Here is an 8,246-nt window from a genome sequence, read left to right on the forward strand (position 1 = left end):
CTTTGTTCTGCTGTGAGAATTAAGACCATTGTATTATACATATAGTTTAAATCCTACTCGTAAAAACAGATGAAAGGACAAGATATATATTATAAATATTTACAAATTAAATAACTTCAGTTGTTAGCACTTAATATTCATTGGAATGTGATTCTCCAAAGCTGCTGTACTTCTCTAAAATCCGACACCTCTCATTCCCCGAGCGTGCCAGATTTTAAAGTAATTGTAGTAATTAAAGTAATATATATATATATATATATATATATATATATATATATATATATTGTTTTCACTTCACTGCATATACCTCAACGTAATACTCACTCGATGTTTTGGCATAATTTTGTGCAACACATATTTTATTTGACGAAATTATTTGGTGAAACTTGGCAGTTTAACAAACTTATATTTATAAGTCGTGACAATCGCACATATCAGAAAAAGATAAGCTTAGCCAACTTATCCGGATACATGAAATTTTATGCAATTCTGTAATTCCTTCCCAGATTTCAGAAAATAATCTTAATGACTGGCAAGGAAATTCTTCAAGGATATTCTTCTCTGTCATATACCATATGACAGAGAAAGTAACTATTACCACTTCCGTAGGAAGAATTATTTTCCCTCGCTCTAAAAATCGCATTTCTCATTCTTTTTCTCGGTTGCATTGCTAGTAATATACTGTTTGTTATAACCGACAGCAAATCATTAGGCGCAACCTTGGCAGAAAATTCATAAATAATAAATTGTAATAAGCATTTACATTTGAGTTTTCTAAAGGCATGAACTCTTTATAATATGGCTCTAAATGTTTTAAAGGTATACCGGCGTTATTAATAAAAAAAATATTATCTATAAAACGTTATAGTTCGTTCACTTTCCAAGAGTTGAACAAAGCTAATACAGTAAACTCTTTAAAATCCGGTATACTCGGAGATTGAGAGGTGCAGATTTTAGAGAGGTATATAGTGGTTGAGCTCTTTTGAAGAAGCACATTGCAATGAATATGAACCACTAACCGCTGAGCTTGTTTATACTGTATTTGTAAACATTTATAATGACTGAAAAGTGGTGATAGTGTTACAAATGAAAATAATAGTTTATTAAATGTAAACGACAACAAAAGTTACAGCAGATGTTCTCATGTACTTGATGTCAGTTTTAAATGAATGCTTAGCAGAGTATTGGATAGAATATCAATGAAGCTTCGGGGAAAAATACTTTTACATTGGAAAATAAGAGAAAAACTAACAGTTCTTCTTAAGGAATAATTATAACTGAGTATGTGCAATATTTTTCAAATTACAAGATAGTTTGATTTTAAAATTATACCGTGGAGAAATTCAAATAACAAAGGTAGCTAAGTTTCGCTTTTGCTCCATTATCTAAGATTAACACAGGAGCCTAATGGTCACTCACTAGGTTTTCTCTTCCACAGTGTTAGTACGAAGTGGGAAATAAAGCGAATAACCTTGACCCGCCTGTTATTTTTGCCCCAATTTGAGTAATGCATCTGACGCACTGTATGACTAGTCACAATGAGGTGGCAAAAGTTCATGGTTGTGTGGAATTTTATTATTATTTTTATTAAAAATAAAGGCGGCACCCAGAACGTAGGTTCAAATCCGTCTAACAACTATCAACTCAGTACCTTACGTCTTTCATAAAATAAATAAATTAATTAAACATTATAAAATATATTTGTGTGGAATTAAATCTCTTGTTTGTACGCATCACTAAGTCGCTTGTTATTATTATTATTTTTAATTGTATTAGAGGGTCCCAGCCAACCTTTGGCAAACCAGCCATGTATTTACAAAAACCATACAAATAAAAGTCAGCAATAATGACAGTTTATGATCAGGAATGTATTACTCAGATCTCGGGTCCAAATAACGTCAGAGCACCTTGTTATGGAAGAGATTAACCGTAGATTTAATAAAGCATACATTTATCCAGCTGTACACACACCAGATATTTTCAGTCTCTCTCTCTCTCTCTCTCTCTCTCTCTCTCTCTCTCTCTCTCTCTCTCTCTCTCTCTCTCTGCTGTCTACTGGTTACCAGCTCACGCAAGTGCTGTACGATTAGCCACGTAGCTTCAATTTGCAAGAACAGGTCGCACTGAAGTTACGAAATTTACTAAATAAGTTATAGCAAAAGTGATAAGGCATTAGGTTAATATAAGATCTTTGATGAATTATCTTTTTCTTTTATATGTTTTTGTGCCCAGCAGGATTAGGCCGCCGTAGCCTAGTGGTCAGGCGCGCGGGTACCTAAGTACACGTGCCTTGAGTGATCGGGGTTCAAGCCCGTGACTACTGAATACGGTGCTGTTTCTTGTATTCAATCTATCATGCGAACTCCTCTGACCGTTTGGTCGTCCCAGAGTATAAACAGAAAATTTATTAATTTATTTATTTAAACTGCATTGATAATGCAATGGTCTTTGACGGTGATTGAAATCACTGTGTTAAGCCGAAGCCGCACAGAACGCTACGCTACGTATGCTTTGTACGCTATGTTTGCTACATTCGCTACACCAAGTGGCCACACTGGCTACGATTCGTACGAGACTTCAGCAGAGAAAAAGAATCAAAGAATATTTTCGAATGAGTACTAACCAGTTTGAGCAACTTTTGTCCCTTAATCAAGAATGACATTGAAAAGAAGAAACTGAACTACAGGAAAAGCATTTCAGCAGAAGAACGATTAGCTGTTTGTTTAAGGTAAGAAACCACATCTTTTATTTGTGATTTTTGTTTATTGAATCATTGTTCAGAAATGACACATACAGGTTACTATAATTGATGAAAGTAAGTTGCACTGTCAAGGAGTCCTGCATTTCCGTACGTCCTATTTGAAATATCTTCTTGCGCCTGATTTTGAGCATAAGTTAATGGATAGAACGGCGTAGCAGGTAAAGGTGTTGATGTTTGAAGATAAGTAGGTCAGGTGATGGTGTTGATGTTTGAGGATAAGCAGGTGAAGGTGTTGTTCTTCGACTATAACCAGGTATTTGACAGCTGCTGAAGGATGCAGGACTTGTAAACTGCTCATGGTCCAGGCACTCCGTTTCTGCATTTATAACTGCCTTCATAACTTCCGCCTCCTTTACTTTCAGTTGTAAATGGCGGGGGAGACGCTTAGTGCTTTCACATGCACTTGCAAAGAAGTCAAGCTCTCCTGCCCGTTTTTTAAATTTATTTTTGTCAAGAAGGAATGTCAGTATCTTGTCAACATTGCGTTCCTTGTCACCTGTCTGAAATTTATTGAAATCTTTCCTGCACTTTTTACTTTTTCTATGTTGATTGGCATCTCTGATCCTGTTTGTTCTCCTTCCTCCTCATTTTCATTATCTCCATCTATCGGTCCCGAGCTGTCCTCGTTCTGACTGTGATCACCAACGTCGACATTGGATTAAGTGCTGTGCAAGAAAAATAAAAAAATATTAATGTGATACTTTGAAAAATAGAAGCATATACAAATCTTGAAATTACACTTATTCTCGTGCAGTTGTAAGTCAGACAGAAGGAAAGACATCAGCTCTTCGTTATTTCCAAGGTTTCATTTTCTTCGCAGCGTCACCACTTTTTGTCTTTCTCCTTAGCATAACTTGCCTGTGGGATGGATCTTGCAGTTTCTTCCATTCACCTTTCAGTTCCTCTACTGCAAGAAAAATAGTAATATGCATTATAACACGTGGCCTACCCTAATCTGAAAACTTTATAATAGCATGTTGTTATTATAATTATTATTTAAATTTATTTTATAATTATTATTTCATGTTCTTAGCAAACTGGGAATTCGTTGCGATCTTTGGCTTTCATCTACCGCATGGGTAGGTCTATAATCAGTGGAATTGTCGAAAAGGTCTGTGTGAAGCCCTTTGGAAAAACCTTCAGCCCATAGTAATGCTATGGGCTGAAGAGTTTGCCATCGATCACTGCGTTGCAGCGATCGATGGCAAACACGTTCGTATTAAGGCACCTCCACAAAGAGGGTCAGAATTTTTCAGTTTCAAAAAGTATCACTCTGTTGTTCTGCTGACATTGGTTGATGCTAATAAAAGATTCCTTACTGTAGATGTAGGGCAGTATGGGAGAGTTAGTGATGGAAACGTGTTTGCCAACAGTAATATTGCTACGCGTTTAGCAAGACAAAACATTGGCTTGCCTCCAGATTAAAACTTAGGGGGCGTCCCTTTAATATATACATCATAAGTTGGGGACGAAGCATTTCCCCTTAAAAATACCTCATTCAGGCCTTATCCCAGAAGCACTCGAAGACTCAGCGAGGTAGAAAGAATTTTCAATTACAGGCTTTCAAGAAGTAGGAATACAGTAGAAAACGCTTTTGACATCATTCTAACACTTGGAGGATATCATCGCCCATTCGAATGCCGTGTCCAGCTTTCTGATAAAGTAATCCTAGCTACTTTATCAGAAATAGCTGTATAATTGTTCTGCACAATTATACACGCGAATCACCAACTGGGACCATCCTGCACTTTGGAGAAGAACACATCAACCTGTTAGTACCAATGCGCGTTGCTGCTGCAACAAATTCAGCAATAGAAGCTCTAGATGTCCGAAATTCATTCATGGAATATTTTATGTCCGATGAAGGCCGCATTGAGTGGCAACAGAGAGTAGTGAATCGTGTGGCTTAGTAAAAATACTTCTATATACTTACTTTTATAATAAATATCTACCTACCTACTAAATTCAGTTCTTGCGTTTTACAATAATAAATAAAATTAGAAATTTATTTACCTGTTTTTTTTTTTTTTTTTTTCAATTCTCCAGAAATCCTCTCACAGACATTATCCCGTATGGTCTGGTTCCAGTATTCTTCTATGGATTTATTCCAGAGGCATGGTTACTTCCTTAGCTTTTCAGTTAAGTGCTCCAGGAACGTCATATTCAATTAAATATGCACAGTAATATCTCTGAACTGACACAACAGGTTAGGTACTGCTTGCTGCATGCGGGTCTACTGCGCATGCCTCGTCAGCGATGCTTGAAAATATAGCCACAAATCAAACAACACGGCGAAGTAACTAGACAGAGAACATAGCGTACATATCGTACGCAGTTCTGTGTGGCCCTTACGTTGTCTATAAAGGGAACTATTTTTCCCGCGCATAGCGTACGTAGCGCTCTGTGTGGCCTCAGCTTTAAGCTGAGGCCACACAGAGTATATTTTATTGAATATGACGTTCCTGAAGTCTCGTAAGAATCGTAGCCAGTGTGGCCACTTGGTGTAGCGAACGTAGCAAATATAGCGTAGCGTTCTGTCTGGCCTCGGCTTTACAAGCGATGATCCTCATGTCATATTAAAAAAAAGATTAAAGCGTGTATACCCAGGGCGCACGAAAGAAGTTTTATGTGAAAACATCCTTGGCTTGGAAGAGGTTAGCAAAATCCATTTGTAGAATAGTATAATGTCACAATCATAAGGAAGTATGATTGCAACAGTACAAATATTTCACCACAACATTTGTATTTCCATTACACTATAGATATTTTCACATCAAACATAAATAAAAGTTGGTATACCTACCTTAACAATGCAATGAACTGCCCGATTTGAAAAATACGTTCCCGTTTTCAAGAACGTTAGCATATATACATAATATGCGTGTTGCCTTCACTACGCCTGTCGCCCTCTAGCATGTAACAACTCAACTGTCAGGACAGGTTTTCGTGAAATTTATATTTGGACCTTTTAGAAAGATTTGTTGAGCTTTCCAAATATGATTAAAAATCGGAATAATAGAAAAGCTACAATTATTATTTCTTTGTCCGTCTGCATGTAATAACTCTTCCCAGTGGATGGATTTTAAGGAAATTTTATATTTCGCTCGGTAAGGAAGATTTTTCGACCCTTCCTATGTTTCATTAAAATTACATCACATGGGTTATCCATATACTGTAGTTAAAACACTGGCTATTATGCTTACTGAGATGCGTAGTAACGAAATTTTCTCTGTTGGCGCATAAACATAGCTTTTTTTCTGTAAATCGTGAATTATTAACGGAAATTCTACTTTTTTTACTAACGCGCTTGAAATGATATGCTTTGTGCAACTTAACTACTTTTTGTTGTGTAATAAATTTATATTTTGCAGTAGGTGCAAGTTCCAGCAATTCATTTTTACTGATAAGTATAATTATTCGCATTTTAATCAATGGATTTTAGCTGTAGCTGAAATTAGTGCTCCTAAAATTCTTTTTAGGAGCAGAACATGTCTGTTAAATAGACTACCCGCAACCCACCTGATGATGGTGGTGTGGGTGCCCCACTAACCCCCTTCCCTCAAGAGAAAAGTCCGCAGCGAAAACGCTGCGGAGTTTGGTCTAATCGCGTCCCTAGCCCTATCAAATTTTCGTGTACCCCTCGTCGCGAAGGGCGGTTTGTCTGTTGTGAGGGGAAAACCGGAGTCAATCCCGGTGAAAAACCTCACGACCACGGTTTGAGACCGCCAAACTCAATGCTGAATGCCCCTGGGAAAATTCCCATAAGGGTAGCAGCTGGAATCGAACCTCGATCAGCTATTCAGCAAGCCGGCAACATTGCCTCAAGGCTACCGTGGCCCCGTATGCTCTCGCTTTAATTTCAGTATTTCACATTACATTTCTCACCAGTCGCGTGGGTAGTGTGACGTCATTGCTAAACTTCAGTTACATTCCATTGTTAGGCGCTGCTATAGATGTTTTCACATTAAAAAAAAAAAAAAAAAAACTGTCATATTAGGCCCACTCGATAATTACCTCATACTCGTGTGTGTATTAAGTCTGCAAATTGCGTGCGTTTTCGTGTTACGCTGAGCTAAAAACCCGAGTTTCCGGGCGGGGGGGGGGAACCCTTGCTATTCTCAGAGGAGTAAGATTAACTCATCCATGGAAATGAACAAACTCCATAAGAGTTCCTCGCGTTATTGACTTGATTTGAACCCGGGCCTTTTCCATCGGTGTGGAGAGGACGGTGATTACTACACGCAAAAACTCCCCCATGATACATAGAAACGTTTTTCAAACTGTTTGTATGTGCGAGAGCATTTTGAAGATCTCCCTTCCGGGAAATTGTTTGGCAAGAGAAATTTTCCTCTATAACACTTTGTGACCTATTTATTTATTTATTTTATTTATTTATTTTTTTTTTTTCAACGCTAAAACGAATAGTTTACACAGTTACCTGCCAGCATGTAGGTATTGAACAATTTAAAGTTTATTTCCAATTTTGAACGTTTAATATTTCTTTTATATTTTTAAAATGTTACCAGATATACCGTTGACATTAATTGGCCTTGCCCAGTTTTTTCATGATATTTAAGGGTAAATAAACAATCGGTTATACCGACCTTGAAATTATTATAGTAGAAGAAGAAGATTGTGACAAGATTAGATCTCACGAAATTTGGCCTCGGACATAGTTGTTGATCATTGAAATACGTGGCTTGCAAAGATAGTTGAGGTAGATTGTCTGACCACTTCCAACGCGAAACCGGTTGCTACTTTTTAGAAATGGCCAAATTATGATTGATTCAGGGATTTTTTTATTTAGTTTTATTATTTTGCTGATGCAGAATAAGTTCGTCTATTTGTATTAGTACTAAATATACTGCTGTATGTCCATAAATAGCACTATAAAAACGGTTGACCAAGAATTAGTTGGAATTAATGTTATACTGAGGAACGATTCTACACTGAGGGAATTATGACCACCTACCTAATACCGTGTTGGGTCACTGTTCGCACGGATAACAGCCGCTATTCACCTATGCATCGGATTAAATGCCTCCTATGCCTCCATTAAATGTCTGAAGACGGCCGTAGGGATATGCAACTATGCTGCCTGCAAGGCTTTCCATGGTATCGGAATAGATGACGGTTGCGTGTTCATACGCCTCATTTCCCATTCCAAAACATCCCACAGGCACCTATAGGCACCTCCGTAGTCGGGTGGTCAGGAGCAGCAGTGCGTAGCACACGCTTCTTGATTAGACCGGGGTTCGAGCCCGTGACAACCAAATACGGAGGATGCAGAAAGGTCAGGGAATGACCACCGCATATCCCCGGAGCAATATGGCCTTAGTTGCTAATGCTCCTAAAAACCAAATAACAACAACAACAGGTGTTCAATATCGTCTATGGGGAAAAAATTCCAACTTGGCAGGGTGCACATGGTCTCCTAAGATCTTCCGGTGTGCATGTGTTATTTTTATTTGGGTGGCTCCAAGAC

Source organism: Mastigoproctus giganteus, chromosome 5 (assembly GCF_048544385.1).
Source record: "Mastigoproctus giganteus isolate SK-2022 chromosome 5, ASM4854438v1, whole genome shotgun sequence".
Taxonomy (NCBI): Eukaryota; Metazoa; Arthropoda; class Arachnida; order Uropygi; family Thelyphonidae; genus Mastigoproctus; species Mastigoproctus giganteus.